Source organism: Oryctolagus cuniculus, chromosome X, assembly GCF_964237555.1.
Source record: "Oryctolagus cuniculus chromosome X, mOryCun1.1, whole genome shotgun sequence".
NCBI lineage: Eukaryota > Metazoa > Chordata > Mammalia > Lagomorpha > Leporidae > Oryctolagus > Oryctolagus cuniculus.
The window spans coordinates 113,424,383-113,448,090 of NC_091453.1; the positions used below are offsets into that span (position 1 = coordinate 113,424,383).

General features: G+C 42.5%; 1 pseudogene; it reads right to left on the reverse strand.

Moving 5' to 3' along the window:
- Positions 1 to 3,772: 3,772 nt before the first annotated feature.
- Positions 3,773 to 23,324, reverse strand: LOC127484829 (cancer/testis antigen 55-like; annotated as a pseudogene).
- Between the last annotated feature and the right edge of the window lie 384 nt (positions 23,325 to 23,708).

The window sequence follows — 23,708 nt, forward strand, 5'->3', positions numbered from 1 at the left end:
AGAGTTAGAAACGTGCCAGGGGATTCCAATTAAATCCCATCAAGGTGGCATGTACCAATGCCATCTCACTAGACAAAGTGATCAGTTTCAGTTCATAACTGATCATAATGATAGGATTAAGAGTCAAAGGGATCACATAAACAAGACTAGTGTCTGCAAATACTAACTGATAGAATTAAGAAGGAGAGAACCATCCAACATGGGAAGCAGGATATATAGCAGACTCATAGAATGGCAGATGTCCTAAACAGCACTCTGGCCTCAGAATCAGCCCTTAAGGCATTCAGATCCAGCTAAAAAGCCCATGAGAGTATTTCTGGCATGGAAATCCAAGAGACCCTGGCAAAAAAATAAAGACCTAAATGAAAGATCTTTGTGAGTGAGATCCCAGTGGAAAGAACGGGCCATCAAAGAAGGAGGTACCTTTCTCTGAAGGGAGGAGAGAACTTCCACTTTGACTATGGCCTTGTCGAAATAAGATCGGAGTTGGTGCACTCAAAAGGCTTCCATATCCTTGGCAACTCATGACAAGAGCCTCGGGTGATTACTGACGCCATAAACAAGAGTGTCAATTGTTAAGTCAACAACAGGAGTCACTGTGCACTTGCTCCCCATGTAGGATCTCTGTCCTTAATGTGTTGTACAATGTGAATTAATGCTATAGCTAGTACTCAAACAGTACTTTACACTTTGTGTTTCTGTGTGGGAGCAAATGGTTGAAATCTTTACTTAATATATACTAAATTGATCTTGTGCATATAAAGATAATTGAAAATGAATCTTGATGTGAATGGGATGGGAGAGGGAGCAGGAGATGGGGGTGTTGCAGATGGGAGGGAAGTTATGGGGGGAAAAGCCACTATAATCCAAAAGTTGTACTTTGGAAATTTATATGTATTAAACAAAAGTTAAAAAATGTATAGGAATGAAAGGATAATGGCCGTTTTTAGCCCTTTTTTATACTCTTGTATTCCTATTTTTTACTGGTTGAATATTATGATTAATGATGAATTAATGCGGTGAATATAGAGTGGATTAAGAATATGGCTTTGCAAAAACTGATGAAGATACTGGAGGGAGGGAAGAGGATTGGCGGGGAAGCGAAGGAAGTATGCTCTTTTTGGGACTATACCTATGGAATACATAAAATCTGTTCTCTTAAAATCAATATCAAAAAAGAGTTACAAAGAGAGATAGGGGGCCATGTCTTCTATCTGGTGTTTCACTCTCCAGATGGCCACAATGGCCAGGGATAAACCAGGCCAGAACCAGGAACCAGGAGCTTCATCTGAGCCTTCCACTTGAGCAGCAGGAACCCAATCACTTGAGTCAGATAGAGCAATGACACGTCTACTGGGTCAGGAATGCCCAGTGTGTTGGCAATCTCCACATGCATGGAGAGAATATAGTGCAGTGTGCTCTCCCTCAGAGCTCTGCAGATGGAACCATCCTAGCTGACACACTGCTTAGGGACCTGTCACCTTCCAGAGAACCAATTTCTGTTGTTTTAAGCTAACTCCAGTTTAGTTATTTGTATGGCATGTTAGTCTGGGAGACTAACATGGGGATGATGTTAAAATCTTGAGGAAGGGAATCTGATTGTGGGAAATCATTATAAAAACTATCCTTCTGCTGTGGTGCATCTATACCTATGGGTGCAAGTGACAAAATCACATATAACACAGGGTAAATATCAGCAAGTGGTCCATAGATATCTGGATACACTCTGATTGTGTAGTATAGGTAGCTGATTTTTGCTTGATGTCATTTTCTTATTTGTACAGTACTGAACATGTATTAGTTGTGTATTTAGATTATGTACATGGAAGAAAGACTATTATGAATGTTATAAAGAACTATTTTGGATATTTTATATTGTAGAAAGATGGCTACTCCACTTTGATGTCATTTTTCTCATACCAGTGTTATTTTTGCATATTTATACATGTTCTAGAGCCTTTCTGCCCTCCCTGAATGTCCCCTTATGTAGACTGTGCTTTCTCTCATCTCATGGTATCTCCATTCCACTACCTGTGGTGACCAAGTAATATTTCTGTGTTCTTTTATACACTCAAGTCAAATACCATTTCCTCCAAAGTCCTGTTGTGTATTCTCCCAACATTAAGTCCAGCAAATTCCAAGACTTCCCAAGAGAAAGTTGTGCAATTTGTTACAGATGGATGGCATTGATCAGCTACTAATCAAGTTATTGATTTTGTCTTCTACCTCCACTTGATGGCTTTCTTCTCTCCCTCTCCATGCTATTTGACTATTAACACCTTATTATCCTTGGAACTATGAATTCCCGCAATCTAAGCCTATTTCTCAATAATTTAACATCCCTGTGTTAATCTCTAATACCCTAAAACAAATTTCCACACCCAGAGAGGCTTAACTCAGAAACTGATTCCCTGATTGGAGACATATCCAAAATCAATGTGTCGGCAAGGTTGGTTGCTTCTGGAGAGCTCTGAGGGAAAATCCACTGCACTATACTCTTCACAGTTGTGTGGACTGCCAACATCCCAGGAATTACAATATGTAGACACAACACTGATGCATCTGACCCTTTCATCTTGTGGCACACTTCCCTGTGTATCTGTGTGTCAATGTTTCCCTCTTCTGATGGCCCAAGTGGTTGGGCCCTGCACCCCATGGGAGACCAGGAGAAGTACCTGGCTCCTGCCATCGGATCAGGGCGGTGCGCTGGCCGCAGCGCGCCAGCGGCGGCAGCCATTGGAGGGTGAACCAACGGCAAAAGGAAGATCTTTCTCTCTCTCTCTCATTGTCCACTCTGCCTGTCAAAAAAATAATTAAAAAAAAAAAAGATTTCCCTCTCCTTAAACAAAATCCTCTCATGGGAGTGCTGTTCACCATGTTCCTGTATGACTTCATCTTAGATTCACTGTATTTGCAAAGACTTTATTTTTAATTTTTTTATTAATTGAGAGAAGAGATTTCATGTAATTCATGGATCCAATTCTAAGAAGATACATGTATTTCACTCTCTTCCAAATAAGATCCCATGCTTTGGGCCTAGGGGTCTGCAAATGAGCAGATGTTATGTGGGACTCAATTCAACCCATTTGAAAATATGTAACTTTTACTTACTCCAATGTTATCTTTATTACTGAACACTGTGGAAAAACAGATGAGCAGGCCTTGCCACATAGAGGTACTTCAAAAAATCAATAGCGAGAGGAATTGAAGGTAAGTGTCTTAGGTGCAAAAGTTTGAAATCCATATGTTTTCTTCATGCACATTACATGAACTCCTTTTAAAAACTTTGCACTTCGCTGACAGAACAAAGGCCATGAGTCAGGAGCAGAGGTAAGAACCTCTGGCACCTTTTTCTGCTTAATATCTGAGAGGGACAAATAGAATGAGACAAGAAGTTCCCATCTCCTGCTTCCCACCTCAAATGCCTACAACGCAATCTGGTATTCTGAAACTCAAGCAAGTTCTACTACTGGGGTTGCATGAACCCTGTAATTGCCTCCTAGTGTTTTCATTAGCAGGAAGCTATAGTCAGGTGCTGCAGGCAGAAATACATCCCCATTGCTGAGTTGTGAAACAGACACCTTAAACAATAACTTAAATGCCATCATAAATGCCCACCTCTAGAGACTTTGTTACAGAAGCTATGGAGTCCTTCGGAGATTCATCAAAAATTTTATTTCTAGCAAACAATTGAACAGCTAACCAAAGCTAAACATTTTTGCTGGTGAGATTTAATGCAATTACACAGTATTTTAGTTTTGTAGTATATCAAGCAAAATTCTGTGTCCCATTATGAGCTAAAGAAAAAAAACCAGAAAACCAAACCCTAAACAGCTCTGCCTTCATGGAGTTCACCTATTCCATAGGAAAGAGGGACTCTGGTCAACATTATGTATCACATTGTGCTTGTGATGAGAGATGAAAAACACTATGGAGAAAAGCAAAATGAACATACAGCAAAATGGGGACTTAAACTGAAGGCATAGCACATCTATTACTCATGCCAATGAACATTCTCACACAGCTACTTCTTGAGGCAAATGCTTTACTCCTGAAGCTGACTTCGGTGCAGTAACAGGCCTCTTCCATCATCACCCGATCCAATCTTGGCCATGGAAAGTAAGAAATTCAAATTCAGTTGTGCCAGTTTCCAAAAACTTATTTCCTACTGTAACTGGCTTTAGATTGCTGCTAAATTGATGCCCTGTCCTATAGTGGATTTACGGTCCCATGTGAAACAGCCAGTATCTGAATTGATTGCTCCAGAGAACTCATACTTACAATATTTTTCATGAGGACTAAACTGAAATTGATAAAGGAACCATGTCCTTTACTCCTCTTAGAATAAGGATGGACAGGGAATTTTAAAAAGTATGATTATTATTATACCACTATTTTTATTGGAGTGATAGAAACTGCTCTTCAAGCATAGCACCCCTGATTACTCTCCACGATGTCCACGTTGACCTCATCATAGACTTCAGGCACATATCCATCAGGGCATATCAGAGAATCCACAGTGAAAAAGAAGCTATTAGCTATCACCCCATTTCTTCCTCGTACACTGCTAATCCAGACCTGTAGTGAGAAAGGATGGAAATTATTAAAATCATACCTTGTCTGCACACTACAACCTTGTCTATACCTCCCTACATTGGCTCTGTCCTACAAGTCTCACCATCCCTATCAGGATTCCTAACCTAGGTAACACCATGCCAACACCAGGGAAGCTCTGGAAACACACTTGGGAACAGGCATCACTTCATAACAGCCAATTCAGAGTCTCTGGGGAGAGCACCCTGGTCTGCAATGAGAGACTCTGCTATCATTATTACTCACTGTCAGCATTAAACACACTTTCATAGATTCCCCAATTACTTTGCAACTCCACTACTCAAATTATACTCAGCTGTCATAAATAAGGGCAAAAACTACTGAACACCACATTCAGCTGTTGACAAAAATACTCTGGCACACAAATCGTGTTTCATAGTATTTTTCTTAGAGTATGCAATAGCATTCCAATAGTATATGAACTATACAATGTGGATTGTTAATTGCATACTAGATATATGTTATTCTATTAATTTTTCATTTGATTTTGGAAGTCCTTCATTTCCATAAGGAAAAAAAACTCCTCTTTGACAAATAATAGAATTTATAGTTATCACAGCGCATGAAATAGAAAGCAGGGAATGAAATTAACACCAAAGGAAACACTGACAATAAGGAAGGTCAAGTACAACATGCAAATAAATTACCTCTTCTACATGCCTAGAGTTCAAGTGCAACATGCACACAAATTACCTCTTCTACATGCTTAGAGTTCATGGGCTTTGCTGAGTGTGCCATGATGTTCGAGGTGTCTGGATGCATGGAATACTCAACTTCTAACCAGTCTCCCTTGTAAGGCACAAAACCTACAAGAGCCATGGAGAAACATCTGACACTTATTTCTTCTCCGAAGTCATGCTGAATTCACCAGTTTTGTCATTGCTGTGATATTGCTAAGAAGTTTGCATTCTAAATGGAAATCTCTTTGTCGATGTTTGAACAGACATTTTTTAAACCTTTCAGACACAAGCAAAGTTATGTGGTATACCCTGACTGTGCTGTATTGATTTGATAAATTCCAATAGGCAAAAAGGGGGGGGCAGAACATCACAGTTCAGTTCATAGCCAAATTTGGGGAGCAGCTCGGCATATATCAAACAGTCATGTTCCTCACTCTTTCCAGCGAGGTAGTCAAGTAGTAAAGTGAAACCACAGGCTTGAAACTGGCTTCCTCTATTACAGACCTTCCCACTGTCTCTTAGTTTGCAACCATGGTCAAAGTATTAATCCTCTTTGTATCTCAGTTTCACTATGTATAAAATGAGAAGTGTACTAGTATTCTTGATGACATTCAGACAATGTGACAATAAAATGTTACATGTACAATACAGAAATTATGCCTGCTACAGGTAATCACCAAAGGAATCTTGACTGTTAGGTGTTATAGCAGTGGCATCAGGAACTATTGCCAAGATGCAAATGAGTAAACATCCTAGGTTTTTGATCAGGTGAATTCTTCAATACATACATTACATTTTATGCATATAATTTAAAAAATAATTTTACACTAAAACAAATGTTGGCCACAGCATAACAAAGATACACAAAAGGCTCAGAAGGAACCAGAACTCTCGAACATTACAGGTGGTAGCATAAGTTGGCACACCGAAACTAACGTCAACAAAGTTAAACGTATATTGATCCAACAATCCCAGGCTCAGTAAGACATCTCGTCTATCTCCTTAATCGGTATACATTTCTTTGATGTGGCTTTATAGAATATACATAGGCTTTTACATGCACAGTGTACACATCTGCAGCTATAATCAAGCTAAGATTCAATTATCTCCACACTGGCTCAGAATTAATGTAACTAAAGCTCAGTTCGGGCATTTATTTTCATTCAGTATATTTGGCTCTCCTCATTCTTCCATAACATATCTACTGCTCACTCTGTGCAAATGCTCAAACCAAATACACTGCAATTACGTTTTCCTCTCTTTTTTTCCCAACAAAACTCAAATTCATCAGCCAACACTTTCATCTCAAACCTCAAATTACATCCACAGTTCTCCTACAACTCCCCATCACCTCTGGCCAGGATTTTTACAATGTCTTCCCAACTACATTCTTGACCCCACCCTTCTGGGACATAGTCTCTTCTTCCACATCGACGGAGTGAACATCTTATAACAAAGCTCAGGCGTAAATCCTAATTTGACATCCAAGAGAAATAAAATACCTGTTTGGTTTCTAGGGCTGAGCTAATCTCCCCTACGCATTTCAGATTCATGACAGATGCATTAGGCAAACGATGCATCAACAAAATACAGCACTGGGTAGAGTCCAACGCTTAGAACATGCCTGTCAATTATAAGTAGAATTCAACAATATGTACCCCCAAATGCACACATCAAAAGATGCAATTCTCTCTCTAAACTTCCTGTTTGAAGCATCTGTATTGGTTGAAAATATTTTCCTTCTATATTTGTGGCACTTTTTTTTAATGTTTAGTAACTCTGTGAATGAGTGAAAGATATATCTAGATGTTTACTGACTGCATTCACACATAATAAATGATAACAGGAGCTCCTATAAACACTACTTAATTGCCCTTAAGGAGCTGTGCATGTCTTCCAAAGGTCCTGCTCAACTCTTTGGGAACTGCTGACTAGAAGAACCAAGTATGCTGTACACGTTGTTCTAGTGCTAAGATTCTTTAGAAAAGTAAACATTACAGTTTTTCTAAAAATGGAAAACACACCTTGAGAAATAATGTTTAGGTAAAATTTAATTGTTTCACTCATATAGATACACCATTCCTTATGGCAGTAACACAATCAATTAAAATTCTGGTTTCCAAGTCTGATGGTGCAGCATCATGAGTATCATCAAAGATATCAACCACCTGTAAGATAAACAGATATTTTCTTACAACATAACAAAAAGCTGAAAACAGAATCTTATTATTAAAAATTGATGTAAAAAATTATTTTGAACAAGTATCCTCCACACTAGTGAATATGTCACATGGCAAATTGATCACAGATGTGAAATGATGAGTTAAAAATAATGCACGTGCTTAATGTATTGTTTAAATACTTGTGACAATGTTAACTGTATACCCAAGGTTGAGGCACTCATTAGATGAGGTTCAATGATAAAGTGTATGTTGTTTTTATGCTTCTTATGTTTTTATGTTCTTATTTGATATCAAAAAAGAAGAAACAGAAAAATATTTAGTTCTAGTATGTTGTGATAAAAATAAAAAGCATGATTAAAATGGTTTTGTAAAATCTCCAGAAGGAGGAAATTTCACATTGGGAGAAAATTGTGGTAGCAAATAGAAAAAAATGTTTTGTGTTGGGTTCTGAAATAAGAGAAAGCATGTCCATATTAAATGACAGTAGGGGCAGGAACCGGGAGGCAGAGAGAAAAAATGCACTCAAGCTACAGAAACAAGCAGGTAAACCAGGTCATTTAAATGTGATATATATACACAATGAAATATTATTCAGCTATCAAAAAGAATGAAATTCTACCATTTGCAACAAAATGGATGCAACTGGAGGACATCATGTTGAATGCAATAAGCTGGACCCAGAAAGCCAAATACTGCATGTTCTCCCTTATATGTGGGAACTACAATTTAAAAAAAAAAAGGAAGAAAAGGAAAACAAAAGAAATGTCTGTGTGTTTCAGTATTGCTGCGTGTGCAGTTTTGTAAAAATTTGTTTTAGGCCTTTATCAACCAATGGTTAAGAATGTTATACTAGTAGAGTTTTAAAGAGCTGTGATTATTTTAAAATTTACCTCATATACGGGTGAAACGGTAAAAAAAAAAAAAAGATATAGAAGCAGGGGACAGAACCAGGAGATTAATGTTGGAAAAATCTCTTGAAATTGGAGGCAGAGGCAAGAAGAAAAGTCAAATTATCCCTGACATAAAGGTATACAAACTGCTTTGCTACTTGGAAGCACAATAACCTGTATCTAAATTTTTAACTATACAAACAATACACGTAATTACAGAAGTGCACAAAACAAAGCAATTCTCCAAAATCCATAATTGCATTACCTAAATTACATTACTACTGTGTAATTATTACTGTTAACTGCAGTATATAAATACTAGAAAAACAGATGAAGAATATTCAATTTCAAAAAAATAAGTCACAACAAATATTAGAGAAGAAAAACCTATAGTTCCAGGGTGAGGCTTCAAATATGACACTATATCCCCTGTGCCGGTCACATTCCAATGGGTGGTTTAATCAAGAACAGTAGGATGAAAGCTCACTGGAATAAGAGTCTGTCCCCACCTCAGTCTTTCAACTCCTCAGATGGTTCACTTTCTTCAACACCAGCAGTGCCTTCTTGCCCACTTTTCAGTGACATGCTATCTTCTTGCCCACTTTTCAGTGACGTGCTATCTGTGTTACCAGAACTGAAGCAGAGGGGCTTGTCCATGTCATAATCAACAGAGGAACTTGCTACTAACATCTGTTGATTTTCCAAATTGTTGTCATCTATGAGATAGGTCAACAAGGTCACAATACTTATGTTAAGATGCAAAGAAGTCTTACCCTGGCCATCTTATGTTCTCTTGGTCCTCCATGTGTCAAGCCATAAATATAACTATATGTTTCTAATAGGGTTGTCCAGTACTTTGCACATCTATTTCACTTGTCAGGTCTGTGATGGCCTTCTATAAGGTAGCTGTTATCACCACAGATGCATATATTAATTCTGGTTTTATAATATATACTACTGTCATCACAACATAGTGAGGAACTGCATCTCAGGCTTCCTTCTCATCTCTTTAGAAAAAAACTTCAAAAAATTTGGCTCCAAACTGCACCCCATTATTTTGCTGTTGTGTATAAGCACAGCTGAGAAACAACATTTTTGGTTTTGATTCCTGCAATCAGCCAGCCAAAGCAGTCTGTCGATCCCCTAAGGTACCCGATATATATCTCCTCCATCTAGCTGCAAAAACTCGGCAGTTGGAGAGACAAAATGAAATTCACGCACAACTGGGGGAGTTTCTCTGCTGGACACATAAAAGAAATCACCTGCAGGAGGCACGCGAGAAGGCAGGGGCTCTGCACCCCAGGACCTCATGCATCATCCCCTTCTCACATTAGAAGAACATGAGATGGTGGTTTGGGTGTTAACTAGCCATCGTGCATCTGTGACATATGGGCACACATATGACAACAAGCACCGACATGCAGAAACACGCAGAGGAAGTGCCCTGGTCGCTGTCAACTGCACTAGCACCTGGGCCCCCTACCAGTACTGAGACCAAAATGGGGAGATTCCTTGCAGGGGGACAAATGGGACACACAGCTAGGCACCTGGCAGAGATCCTGGCTGATCCTCAGCGGGTTCTTGGCTCTGTCGGCTGAAGAACGCTACACCCGTCTCAACAGCTGGAGCATGGTCCCCCTCTGCAGTGCACACAGGCCACAGCACTGATCGAAGCTCACTGCACAAGATCTCATCTCTCCCTCAGATCACAGTAGCCCTCAGTAACCTGTTTCCTGCTCCACTTCTTCCGCTTCTGCGGTACGAGTCCCAGCCGCCAAACAGCAACGTCTAAAATGGCGCTAGACCCGGTTTAAGGATCATGCGATCAAGCCAGCAGCTCTCATGCACAGCTCACGACACTAGCTGTCACCGCAAGACTTGTAAGACCCACCCTTTAACACTTACAGCCAATGAGATTGTCGCACACAGGCAAGTGGGCTACTGTAGCCAATAGGTGTCAGTGACAAGAAACATCCTGACTCCTCTAAGCATCCGAACCAGGTGGTGCCTTTTTGAAAAGCCTCGGGAACACTGGTTGGGGATAGGGCATGTGCTCTTGCTAGGGAAAGTGGTAGATCTTCTAGCGCATTTCCTGTTTGGGCCACCTGTGCCTTTTAAATGTACATCCAACATGGGCAAAGGAAAATTCCAGCCCTCCCCATTGTATTCCTGATGTTCATCATAGCTGCAAACTGTGTCGGTGGTCCGTGAGAGGTAAGCAGTGCTGGGTTCGAGGTCCTGTGGGTATGTAACGTTATATGGGTGACAGATCGTGACTTTTATCCTAGTGCTTCCACTATGGAAGCAATCAATAATTTAACACAGAATTTTTTCATAACTATAGCCACCATCCACCATCTACTCATCATTACCAATGATTTGAAGCAATGACTTGCTGCTCGCTATGGGGCAGCAGGTCCGATAGAGCTCCTCAGGGCCAGCCTGGGGAACTCAGGGGCCGAGCAGGATGATGAGTGTCGGCGGCAAAGGAACCACACCAGAGCCGGGAGATCAGCCGACACCCAGGGCGCACCCGGGTTCTCGACTTTATTGGGAGGGGAAGAGCTTTTATAGACACAGAAAGGGGGCTGTCCTGGGCACAAGGGAACCGAGCCAACCAGCTGAAAGGTAAGGCAGGAAACAATCCGGGCACGCCCTCAAGGGCCTATCACAGCCGAGGACACATACTGTCCATGAATACGGAAGTCTCCTGTCAGGCTAGGTACCGCCCCCGGGGGCCATCTTGGATTGTTGGAAACGCTGAGTCATTGGGATGTGGAAGTGCTGCAAACTCGAGCAAAGGCTTAGAGGCCTTATCTAGCGAAGGCTTAGCAACTTTGTTTCCTTTTCGATTGGAGCCCCCTGCAATGACTCTCTTAGGCTTGCTGATGCTGCATTCATTGCATCAGCAGTACTTTTTAAGTACCGACCCAGAGGCGGACACCAGTCTTAGAGTTTGAAATTAATCAGAGAATCAAAAAGAAAGAATTTTGGCTTTGAGGAGCTAATTTATGCTGGAGGAGGAATAGGGAGACAATAAACCTGAGTACAAATACATACATGACATAGGGGAGATGAAGTACTGTCCCCAAACCTGAGTGGGCCAGGGACTGTGAGGGAGCTGAGTGACTCTGGGTCTCCAGGGTGGGTCACATCACCAGCAACACCTTTAGGCCATGAGGCCCTGTGTCTCTCTGGTGCCAAGCTGAAGTAGGAAATAAGCGGAGCAGGCCCGCCTGGGTCTATGCTCCCTGTGCCTAGGAAACAGGACTCGCTAGGATCCCAATGTATCATAGCTGTGTGTCTGCAGTTCCAGTAGGGCAGTGGACAACTAAGGATGTGAAAGGTGGCAGCTCCTTGTCTTCCCCTGCATGTAGGAGGAAGCATTTGTTCTGAGTCTCAGTAAATCCATGACCTCCTGGCACAGTTAAAGCAGAGGGCCATAGGGCCTGAGTGTGCTAATGTTGATGCACGGATCTGGGCTCCTTTCACAGGCCAGAGCTATAATAGGTCCACTCATCTCTCAACCCTTTCACAGGGTGGGCAGAAGAGTGACACACAGGGACAGGTGATGTGGCGTAGTGGGTAAAGCCACCACCTGCAGTGCCAGCATCCCATATGGGCACTGGTTCGTGACCCAGCTGCTCCACTTCCAATCCAGCTCTCTGTTATGGCCTTGGGAAAGCAGTAGAAGATGGCCCAACTCCTTGGGCCCCTGCACCCATGCGGGATACCCAGAAGAAGCTCCTGGTTCCTGGCTTTGGATTGGCACAGCTCTGGCTGATGCGGCCATCTGGAGAGTGAACCAGCGGATGGAAGACCTCTCTCTCTGCCTCTCCTTCTCTCTCTGTGTAACTCTGACTTTCAAATAAATAAATAAATCTTTAAAAAAAAAGAAGAGTGACACACAAGTCCATAGTGGTCGCTGCAGAGTCCCTCAGGGGTAGGAGCAACCTACAGAGGCCATTGAATCTCCCTGAGGCCCGTGCAATAGCAACAGCTGAATAGGTGGGACCCTGAAGCTCTCTGGTCCTCAGAAATGGCACACATGAGCCCTGGTTCACCCAGAGGACCTGAGAGCTTGAAGCTGTGCTGCAAAGCAGGCCTGGATCCTGCTCCCCAGCTCCCGCTGTGATTGGCCCATCTTCTTGGGAGACCTGGGGACCAGGAGCACTCCCAAGGACTATGGGAAGTCTTGCCGCAGAATAAATTTCAAATACCACACAATGCCCCCTTATCTGTGTTCAGCACAACTTTGGGGCTTCCCAGGAACTTCTTACCCATTTCTTGCTCACCATTCCCTAAGTACCCTTTTGTGGCACAAGGCTTATTCCTAGACACAGTCTGTTGGATTATTCCAGGAGAGTTTGGGTACAACCCATCAGCCTTGTGCTGAAATGATCTTTTATTGGAAGGGGTCCCTGGAAGGCAAGTGGACGGTTGCTTCCTGGTAGGGATGGGGGATGGTAGTGACTTGGTAAAGTCATGAAGTCAGCCTCAGAAGCAAAGAATTTACAGCATGATCAAGTCCATGGGTATGCGTAATAGTTACATTTTGCCTTCCGTGTTCAGTCCCCTTTTTGCTATATGTGCAATCTGTATTTCTCTATAGCACTATTCATCTGCCAACATTCCAGCATTCCCACATTTAAAAAAAATTATTGTGACCCTGTGTCCCTCTTTCCTATGTTAGCTGCTAAACTCCATAAGGGCCAAACTCTTCGAGATGTGTTTTTCTGTTTTTAATTTTTTTTACATTAGCCCAACATGGGCCACTTAGAATTCTGCCTGGGGCTAGTGCTGTGGCGTAGCGGGTGAAAGCCCCAGCCTACAGTGCCAGCATCCTATATGGGTGCCAGTTCGAGTCCCGGCTGCTCCTCTTCCAATCCAGCTCTCTGCTATGGCCTGGGAAAGCAGTAGAAGATGGCCCAACTCCTTGCGACCCTACACCCATGTGGGAGACCTAGAAGAAGCTCCTGGCTCCTGGCTTTGGATCAGCTCAGCTCTAGCTATTGTGGTCATTTGGGGAATGAACCAGCAGAATGAAAGACCTCTCTCTCTCTGGCTCTACTTCTCTCTGTAACTCCTCTGTCTTTCAAAATAAATAAAATAATTCTTTAAAAAAAAGAATTATGCCTGATACACTACAGTCTGATGCAATGTTTTTAAAATTAATATATGTGAGAAGTAAACATTTGATTCCTTTTCAAAGATTGCTAGGTTACATACACCTAAAAGTTCTTCAGCAAACAGGATGTAAGTGGACAAAACAGCTAAAACAAATTCTGAGACCATTGTAACCCTGTCGTTACTCAGCCATTGAGGAACTGGGGAGGGAGCTGAGTGCTTGGAAATAAACAGCTTGTTGTGAACTACCCCAAGTATGCTGGCACACCAGGCACCCCGTCTTGTAAAATCATTAATTGTCATTTTTGCTGCACTTCCTTAGTCTGAGTCCATTCTCTGAGTGGATGGATGAGGCTGTTTCTTACAATCTGGGGACTCATCTGGGATCTCTGTGCCTGCATGGTATGGGGGCCCTGGTAGAGGGGGAGACACACCCGTTTTGGGTGGTATACTCTGTCCAAGTGCCCCATCTCACCATAGAAGCCACAGAAAAGCCAGAGATTGTTATTCAGAAGACAGCGCAGGTGACACGCACAAAAAAAGCAGGTACCAACAACCAGGAAACCTTGCACATAAGCCAAGGTAGGAAAAATTGGACTATAAGTACTGCCTTGGTGGTTGTGAATTTTCAGTGGTTATATACAAAGTGCGTGCAGAATCCTGATAAGCGATTTTGTTTTCCATGGGGGAAATGGCTGGAGACAAATGAAGCAGGTCCTGGGCTGTGCAAAGAACCTCCACTAAGGGGGTCTGAGCTCACAGGAAAACACAGGGTAGATTGCAAAAAATATCCATTACAGGAGATGGAGTGCATAGGGAAACTCAGACACAGAGCTCAGTAGAAAATGGGAAATAAGTTTCAGGCCTGGGGGGGGGGGGCTCCCTTTGACATTTCCCAGGATAGTCCATTGGGGAGAATTTTGAGGTTTTGGAGGATGCCCCTTGGGCCAGGAACAAAGAAAAGGAAAAAAATGATATTAAGTATTGCTGTATTATTTGGCCTAAAGATCCAATTCTTGAACCCTTGGTGTTTTGGCCATGGCCATTTGGGAAAAAGAGACATTTTAAAGTATTCAGGTAGACTTTATAGAAATGCATAAGGTGGGGAGATTGATTAAGACAGCAGGATTCGTTTTACATCAATGATACTGAAGGGGGTTATGGAAAGCTTGGATATTAAATGGGACCAAACTCCCTGGCATCCTCCCTCTTTAGGAAAGGTAGAAAGGACGAATCAAACCCTTAACTAATCTTAGAAACTAATAGAAAGGATAAATCAAACACTTATCTTGAAACTTACTTTGGACCAAATGCTTCTCCATAGCACTCCTTAGGGTTGGAACATCTCTCAGAAGGGAGAGGGGATTGTCCCCTTATAGATTGTTATTTGGGCTCTCTTACTTAGGTAGGACTACAAAACTCCCTATCATGGAAACCAAAGATCAGTTTCTAAGGAACTACATACTGGCCATATCCTCTACTTTGTCATCCCTAAGGTTAAAAGGACTCCTTTCTCAGAGTCTGCCTCTTAAGTTCACAGTTCATCACTTTGAACCCAGTGACTTCGTGCTAATTACGACCCGGAGGAAAGACGACTTCCAACCACACTAGGAAGGCCCATACCAACTGCTCTTGACCACTGAGACAGACATGCAAACAGCAGAGAAAGGGTGGACTACTATACTCTGGCTAAAGAACTGGTAAACAGACCCAAAAGGGGAGTAAAAGACCAGTAGGAACTGTGTCAATCACCCGAAAAGCCCTTCAATGTGACTCTGAGAAAAGTGTAACCATGGTTTGCCTAGGTTAGGTAAAAAACAGGGGGAGGGAGGACATCAACCAGGACATATTTACTATAGGCTAGAGCGATAGGAATGCCAAAGTAAAATGTGTCAAATTTTCAGTACAAGCCCTTAGCTCAGACACATGTGGCTCCATTTCCTCTAGGATATATGTCAATCTTGATGCTTTCTAGGTCTATACCGGGAGGAGGAGACATGTGGAAACAAGACTTGCAAAAGCCTGTTGTTGGTTTTCCTGCACAGCAAAGATCAGACTCCAGGGCAATGCAATTTTTCTCCATAGGGAACAAGAACTATTTCTCTTGCCTCTCCTGGCAGGGGGCCAAGTTAAATAAAGCTGTGTGAGAACAATTGACATGTATATACATCTTGAATTTTACTGGTAAGCCTGACATTGGTAATTATTCAGCCTTTCTTATACCCTGGGCTGGTGTCTGGTGGTATTGTCGAAAAGAGCAAGCTCTGTGCCCTGTTACCAGGACTTGTGCTTTGGTTCATTTGGTCATTCCCTTCACCCTAGCATTCCACAAAACACCCAAAGGTAAAGAGAGAAGGTCATCAAATAAAAATGAAAATGAGACTAAATTTGTAAAAAGAAAAAGAGAAGAGACTGTGAGAAGTAAACATTTGGTTCATTTTCAAAGACTTCTAGGTTACATGCACCTGGAAGTTCTTTGGCAAACAAGATGTAAGTGGACAAAACAGCTAAAACAAATTCTGGGAACATTGTAACCCTGTCTTTACTCAGCCATTGAGGATTTGGGGGAGGGACCTGCATGCTAGGAAATAAACAGCTTGTTGTAAACTACCCCTGGTGTTCTGGCACACCAGGCACTTGGCCTTGCAAGATTGTTAATAAACTCTTGTTTTCACTGCATTTCCTGAGTGTGAATCCATTCTTTGAGTGGATGGATGAGGCTGTTTGTCACAATATATGACTGGCAGTGATACGTAGCTGTTGTTAATTTCTTATTTTTGAGCAATCACTTAATTGATTTTTAAACACATAAAAATATTTAAAGGTGAGCTTTTACCCTAGCACTTAAGTCACTATATAAGATGTCTGTGTTTCACACCTGCATAACTGGAATAGATTCTTGGCAACAGATTTAGAAATTACTGGGATGTTGGCAATCCCCACACACATGGACAGAATTGTGTAGTGGGCTTGTGGTAGAGGTCTTTGTCTTTTAATTAATCTTGTTTCTAACTGACATGATTAAAGTTGTAGTAGAAGCCTTCCCAAGGTCAGAAGAAGAAAAAGAGAAGAATCTGTCCTGGGAATGAAATGTGGTTGTTATCCACTTACTATCTGCTTATATGTAACCATTTCAGGTTCTGCTTGCTAGTACAGAGCAATGGTGTTAATCCGTGCCAGACAGAGTACAGCTCAGTATTTGTGTGTAAAAATATCAATAATTATGTACACATGAGTAGTATTGTATCAATTCCTGTGGCCACCATGTAACATGAGAATATCCAATCAAATGTATGCATGTAGCCATATAAGGGAGAAAAAGATGCTAAAAACCACACATAAGGAAATACTCCTTTTTGTTCAGGGCTCAAGCTTTTGGATACGAAATTCTACCTGGGCCTTATGCTGGCATAAATAATAAAAGACTACTTCCTGTTAAAAGGCCTTGGTGTCTTGTCTCTGTACACGACTCCTGCTACAGGCTTACTCTCAGAGTTCTGCAGAAGGAACCAGCCTTGTGGACCCGTTGATTTTGAACATATTTCCTCCCAGGAGATCAGTTTCTGTTGTTTGAAGGCAATTCATTGTGGTCATTTGTTATGGCATCTCTGGGAGACTAACACAGGAGTGTTAAGTTGTTGAGGGAAAGGTAGTCTCAGACTGTGGGAAAGCATAGTCTCTATGGTAATGCTGCAGGATTCTTGGATATTGAACTAAATGTTGCTGGAGAAAGAGCCATGAGAGCCTGGAGCTCACATACTCAGTGAAAATGAAACTGGGAGATTACCATGACATTGATGTTGATTGTTGTAAGCCCACTGATAGAGAATTGGAATAAGACATGAACCGGGCTATTCAAAGGAGGAGAAAGAACATTGATTTCTAAGGCAATGGATTGATTTTCATCATTAATATTGAAAAGAAATAATAATCCTCATAGTATATCCTATAAGGAATTGTATATGTGAAGGAACAGAGAGTTCCTATACATTATGAAAATCATACTTTTGCAGAGGAGCTACTGTAAGTATTGGGCAATAGACAAAAGCACATCTACAACAGGGCCCTCACAGAAATCTTCCCCAAAGAGAACGTACGTGCTGAACGTGTGCACAGGCACAGCCTGAAACCATATCCCTGAGGCCTTTTTAATGGTGCAATCAGTGTGGGTGGAAGAAAGCAAGATGCCCCCACCCACCAACTCCTATTATGTGAAGGAGCCCACTTCTCCATGTGCTGTAATCCTACTGACTGGAGGGTGGCAAGGGGTGGTTGCTGCAAATTCTCCCAGTGACCAGATAAGGGTCGAGGGGCCTGTATTGGCATCCCTGGCTCTCCAGAGGGCCTATTCCTAGAATTTGCATTCCAGCACTCCAAGGCTAGGGAAGAGGAGCAGGAGGTGGGTTCCTGAGAGCTACTGTGACCTGCAGGAGAGGGAAGCTATGACCTTCAATAGTTTCCTTCAGTGCCCAGGCCTGTGCTGGGGACAGGCCCATGCTTAGGTTTGTAAGCCATGTGGTAACCTTCTGCTGCAAGAGCCAGGAAATACCCATGGGTCCAGGGTCCCTGCAAATTACCCCTCTGTGTGTTCCGTGTTCCACCTGCACAGAACATGCATGTAGTCGCTCTCCCAGCCCTAGCACAGGACCATTGGCGCTTCATCCTTCACATGCTGGCTAGGCTCCATCCTGGGTGTGTATGCATGCACATGAGTGCATGTGTGCCTGTGGTGTCCCAGATGCATGAGTGCATTACATGTTCTAGGCTGGCATCTACTTTCTCTTCTTCCAAAGCAGCAAGGGACTGACACAGAAGGTCCTGGGGTATAGGATTCCTCCCTTTCCATGAGAACTTCCTTTTGAAGGTGCCTAATTTTTACCTGTCCAAAGGTTAAACTGCCTAGTTGCAAATGAATTTGTTTTTCTATCTCAAAAGTGGAAAACAAGTGGATGAATCTTATATTTGGCCCCTCAGGAGAGCAGGGGAATCATTTTGCAGGCAGATTTCTGGGATCAGTTCTCAGAATGCTACTCATTGGTTCTGGTTGCACACAACAGCCAACCAGTAGGGTGCATTTTTGGGCCAGAGATAATCTTCAGGTTTCATATAGTGCTTTGAGGAGATGAGAAGGAAGTTGGATATGTGATTGCTCACTGTATTGTGTTTATGAAATGGTATATTATAATAGTAGGGGGATCTGGAGGACTCCATATGAACCATTATGTGCTACACAGAGATGCAGCTGCTCTCTATGCTGTGATAATGATGAAGGTGCATAATCATGGCACCACCTTCAATTTTCCCCACGCAACTATGGTGATAACAGCTAACTTGTGCAAGGTGCTCACAGCTCTAAAGTGCTACCTGCATGTGTCAGTTAACAAAATAGCCCTATTGGGAGAAGTTCTTATTTTCTTCTGTTCATAGGTGACAACAGGGTCAGAGAAGTTAATTCATGTGTCCAGGATTACACAGATGGTTGGGGTAGGACTTCTCTGTACTGGGTGTTTCCCCTTGAGCCTAGTTAATGTGACCTCTGATTACTATCTTGCAGGTGACACCACAGTAAAAACCACACAGGTGGTGGTTGTGGCTTGATTGGTGAGTCCATCCACTTCAGTACTGCTGTGATGGGCAGGGTGCCTCTCAGGGTTAAGCAAAAGATTACTGCCATTGTGAAAGAAGATGAAACACGTGCCGGCACCGTGGCTCACTTGGTTAACCCTTCGCCTGTGGCGCCGGCATCCCATATGGGCGCCGGGTTCTAGTCCCGGTTGCTGGCTCCTGGCTTTGGATCGGCGCAGCACGCCAGCTGTAGCAGCCATTTGGAGGTTTAAACCAATAGCAGGAAGACCTTTCTCTCTGTCTCTCTCTCTCACTGTCTAACTCTGCTTGTCTAATAAAAAAAAAGATTGAGTTTGGGAGCTGTCTTTTATCCCAGTGGGCATTCTTTCTTGCTTTTTTTGATTAATCTACCTCTTCTACTGTGACTTGTACAGTGGACACAAAGTCACTTCCTGGAAACTATGCATTCTTCTGTGTGAGTCTTTTTAGTGACTTCTGTTTTTGAATGTGATCACTATACTTTTGTTCTGGTATTTAGTTGATATGGTTAACAGTGATAATCATTGGACCCTATATAATCCCAGAAATTTTATCAGGAAAACTTTCCTTTTCTGTGGTATTCATTCATAGCCCTGGAATTCTTTGTCAAACAATGTGCAATGTAAATATGCTTCTAATATCTTTATAGAAGTATCATTTTCATAACACAGAGTCCTCTTAAGATGGCAGTCCAATGACTTGTGGAAGATGGGCAGAGTCTTACCAACCTCACCTTACCTATTTTGGTGGCTATCATCAAATTATCCTTTAGCTATATGGCACCAATTGAATCTTCGTGAAACAGCCAGTGAGACTGCCTACTCCCAAATATTTTCTGTATCACTTCTGTTTTTCAATCTGGAATTGTATTAAATGTAAAAAGTGAAAAAAAGTTTAGAACTGTTTCTCCTAGGCACATGGTTTCAGGCATCAGCCATGAAGAAGTGAGCAGGGCTTTTGGGATTGAAAACAAAGTACAGTCCAGGGACAAATTGATAGTATATATAAAAGCTCCTGTTGTATATATATATAACAGCACTTACTATTGGTGAATACAATTAGTAAGGTCTGCCTAAATATTTCATCAATGTAAGTATTAAAATGCTCATCAAGAAAAGATTCTTATGTGTGGACAAAAGTATTCTCAAAGTTGTAAAATTAGGCCTTGCCTAATTTTGCTCCCACCACCACAAGAAGGAAGAAAGCATACAGTTGCCCCTGCACTTTCCAAACTTCCTCTGAAGGGTAGCTCTGCCAGCTCTCGTGGTCTCACCTTGATATGCCAGGAATGAGTGGCCTCCAAGTGCCTCAGATAGGTCCTCCTCTTGGAATTCAGGGACTTGGTGTTGCAGTCCTAAAGACATGCTTGAGCAAGTGTACCTTCAGGCTCATGTGCCGCCAGACAGATGGGGTTGAGATGGCTCTGGTTGTAAAATGTACCTAAAGGAATATTTGTGCTTGCTTAATGCACATACAAAAAAGCCTAATCCACTAATTTCGGTAGGTTCAAAGACCAAAGATAGACTGTATCTGGCCTCCAGTTATTCACAAATCAGTAGAGGAATGGAGGAAGGAGGAAAAGAAAAACAACTTGAAACCAAGTTCTGACCCATGTGAAGTCTCACGAATCATGGGAGTTAATATTGGGAGAACGTGCAATAGAATCTTGGAGGAAGTCAGGTTTGACCTGGGTTGTGAAGGAAGAGAGAAGTTCTACTTGTTCAATACAGATGTGGGGGAGACATGATAGAAAGAGAAAAAGCAAAATCTAGAGAGAGGAACACAGATGAAGGAAAGAAAGGATCCACAGTGTGAGCTAAAAGTGCAAAAATGAAGTCAAGTTAGGTTTGCATGTCAAAAGCAATGTCAAATTATAGCATTTATTTCTCCACATTATGAAAGTATCCAAAATGATTTCTGTACAGCACCTAACAGTCTTTCCTACATGTACTTTTTGTAATTACACAACTAAGACCTGCTCACTACAGTACAAGTAAAAGGTAGAGGGACATCAAGCAGAAAACAACTACCTATACTCCACAATTGATGAGACACATGCTGCTATTTATCCTGTTCTTCACATGCTTTTTGCCTAATGACCCAATAGTTATAATCGCATCGTCTCAAAAAGATGATTTTCATAGTATATGGAAACTCTCATTTTGTTTATCTTTGCAGTATGCACTATTAGAAATCTTTCTGTTCATTATTAATGATAAAAATCAATCCATTGACCTAGCAACTAATGTTCACGCTCCTCATTTGAATACCCCAGTTCATGGCTTATTTCATTTCTCTATCGTGGGTTTACACTGATATGTCAGCACCATACTCATGCAATCTCCAAGTTTCACTGAGAATATTAGCTCCATGTACTCATGTGTGTCTCTCTCTAGCACCGCTTAATTAGATACCCAAGAATCCCACTGTACTACCTTGGGTACTATGATTTCCCACAATCTGAGGTTATCTTTCCCTCAACATTTTCTTTTGACAGGTAGAGTGGACAGTCAGAGAGAGAGAGACAGAGAGAAAGGTCTTCCTTTTCCGTTGGTTCACCCCCCCAATGGCTGTTGTGGCCGGCGCACTGCGCTGATCTGAAACCAGGAGCCAGGTGCTTCTTCCTGGTCTTCCATGCGGGTGCAGGGCCCAAGGACTTGGACCATCTTCCACTGCACTCCCGGGCCACAGCAGAGAGCTGGACTGGAAGAGGAGCTACCGGGACAGAATCCGGCACCCCAGCTGGGACTAGATACCTGGTGTGCCAGTGCCGCAGGCGGAGGATTAGCCTATTGAGCCACGGGCACCGGCCATCCCTCAACATTTTAACACCCTTTTGTTAGTCTTCTAGAGGTACCAAAACAAATGACCACACTAGAGGGACTTATAACAATAGAAACTGGAAGGAGACGGGGCAAAATCAATGTGTCAGCAAAGTTGGCTCTTTCTGGAGAGCTATGCATTATTCTCAACACGTGTGGACACTGGCAATGTTCCGGGCATTCCTAGATCTGTAAATGCATCAGTCCTATCTCTGCCTCCTCCATTTCATGGTGCTCTTCCCCATGCGTGTCCAAACTTCCCTCATCTTAAAGGACCATCACTCATTGGAGTACAGCTCACCATATTCCTGTAGAATGCCATCTTAACTTAATTATATTTGCAAAAATCCTATTTCCAAATAAGATTCCATATATAGGTACCAAGGTCTGCACAAGAGCAGATATTATGGAGGGGAAGCACAATTCACTCCAGCTGAAAATAGTTTTCAAATTTTTAATTACTCAAATATTTTATCTTTATCAATGAAAACTTGTAAGACACAGATGTTCAGGACTTGCCTCTTAGGGGTGCTTCAAAAAGTTAATAGCAAGAGGAATTGAAGGTAAGTTATTCTGATGCAAAAAAGGTATAAATTCCATGATTTTTTTTTGAGCACATCAATTTTCATGAATACCTTAAAACATCTCTCTCACTGAGAGAGCAACGATCGTGGGTCAACAGCAGATGTTGGCACCTTTCTCTTTTTTTTTTAATTTTTTAAAAATATTTTTATTTATTTATTTGACAGGCTGAGTTACAGACAGTGAGGGAGAGAAACTCTCTTCCTTCCATTGGTTCACTCCCCAAGGGCTGCCACTGCTGGCGCTGCACCAATCTGAAGCCAGGAGCCAGGTGCTTCTTCCCGGTCTCCCATGTGGGTGCAGGGCCCAAGCACTTGGGCCATCCTCCACTGCCTTCCTGGGCCACGGCAGAGAGCTGGACTGGAGGAGGGGCAACCAGTACTAGAACCTGGCGTCCATATGGGATGCTGGTGCCTCAGGCAGAGGATTAACCAAGTGAGCCACGGTGCCGGCCCGCCTTACATATTCCTAACATCTGAGAGAGACACATAGAGACACAGAACTTCCATCTTCTGGTTCCCTTTCCAAATGCCCAGAGCCCATCCTGGCATCCAGGAACTCAAGTAAGGTCTCCCATGTGGGTGGCAGAAATTCCATGGGAAAGAAGGACACAGGGAGACAATAAAAATACAAAAATGTTGTCTGAATGTTGGAAGATGAAAAGTGCTATAGGAAATGAGAAATATATCCAGCAAAAAGGGGGACTCAAAACTGAAGGAAAAAATAGCTGTCACTCATGCCCATGAACTTACTCACCCTGTTTTTCTCAAGGTAGTCTTTGCCTCTGGGGCCGCCTTTAGGGCCATACCAGACTTCTGCCATCAGCCATCCCTACCAGGAAGTGACCCTCCATTTGCCTTCCAGGGACCTCTCCCTGTCAACTCAGCACAAGGCTGATGGGATCTGTCCAAGCCTTCCTGGAATGACCTGCTATCTCAGGGCCTAGGAATAAGTCTTGCACCACCAGATGGCATTTGGGGAATGGCAAGCAGTATATAGGGGCAAAGTTCTTGTGAGACCCCAAAGCAGCACTGTACACAGATAAGGGGGCATGGGTGTGGTCTTTGAGCTCTGTTTCAGAGCGACTTCCCATAGCCCCTGGAGGTGCTAGTGTTCCAAGGTCTTCCAGAAAGGTAACACTACTGCAGTGAAAGCTAGGCAGCAGGAGCCAGGATAGACTGGTTGTGCATCACTTTTCTCCTCCCC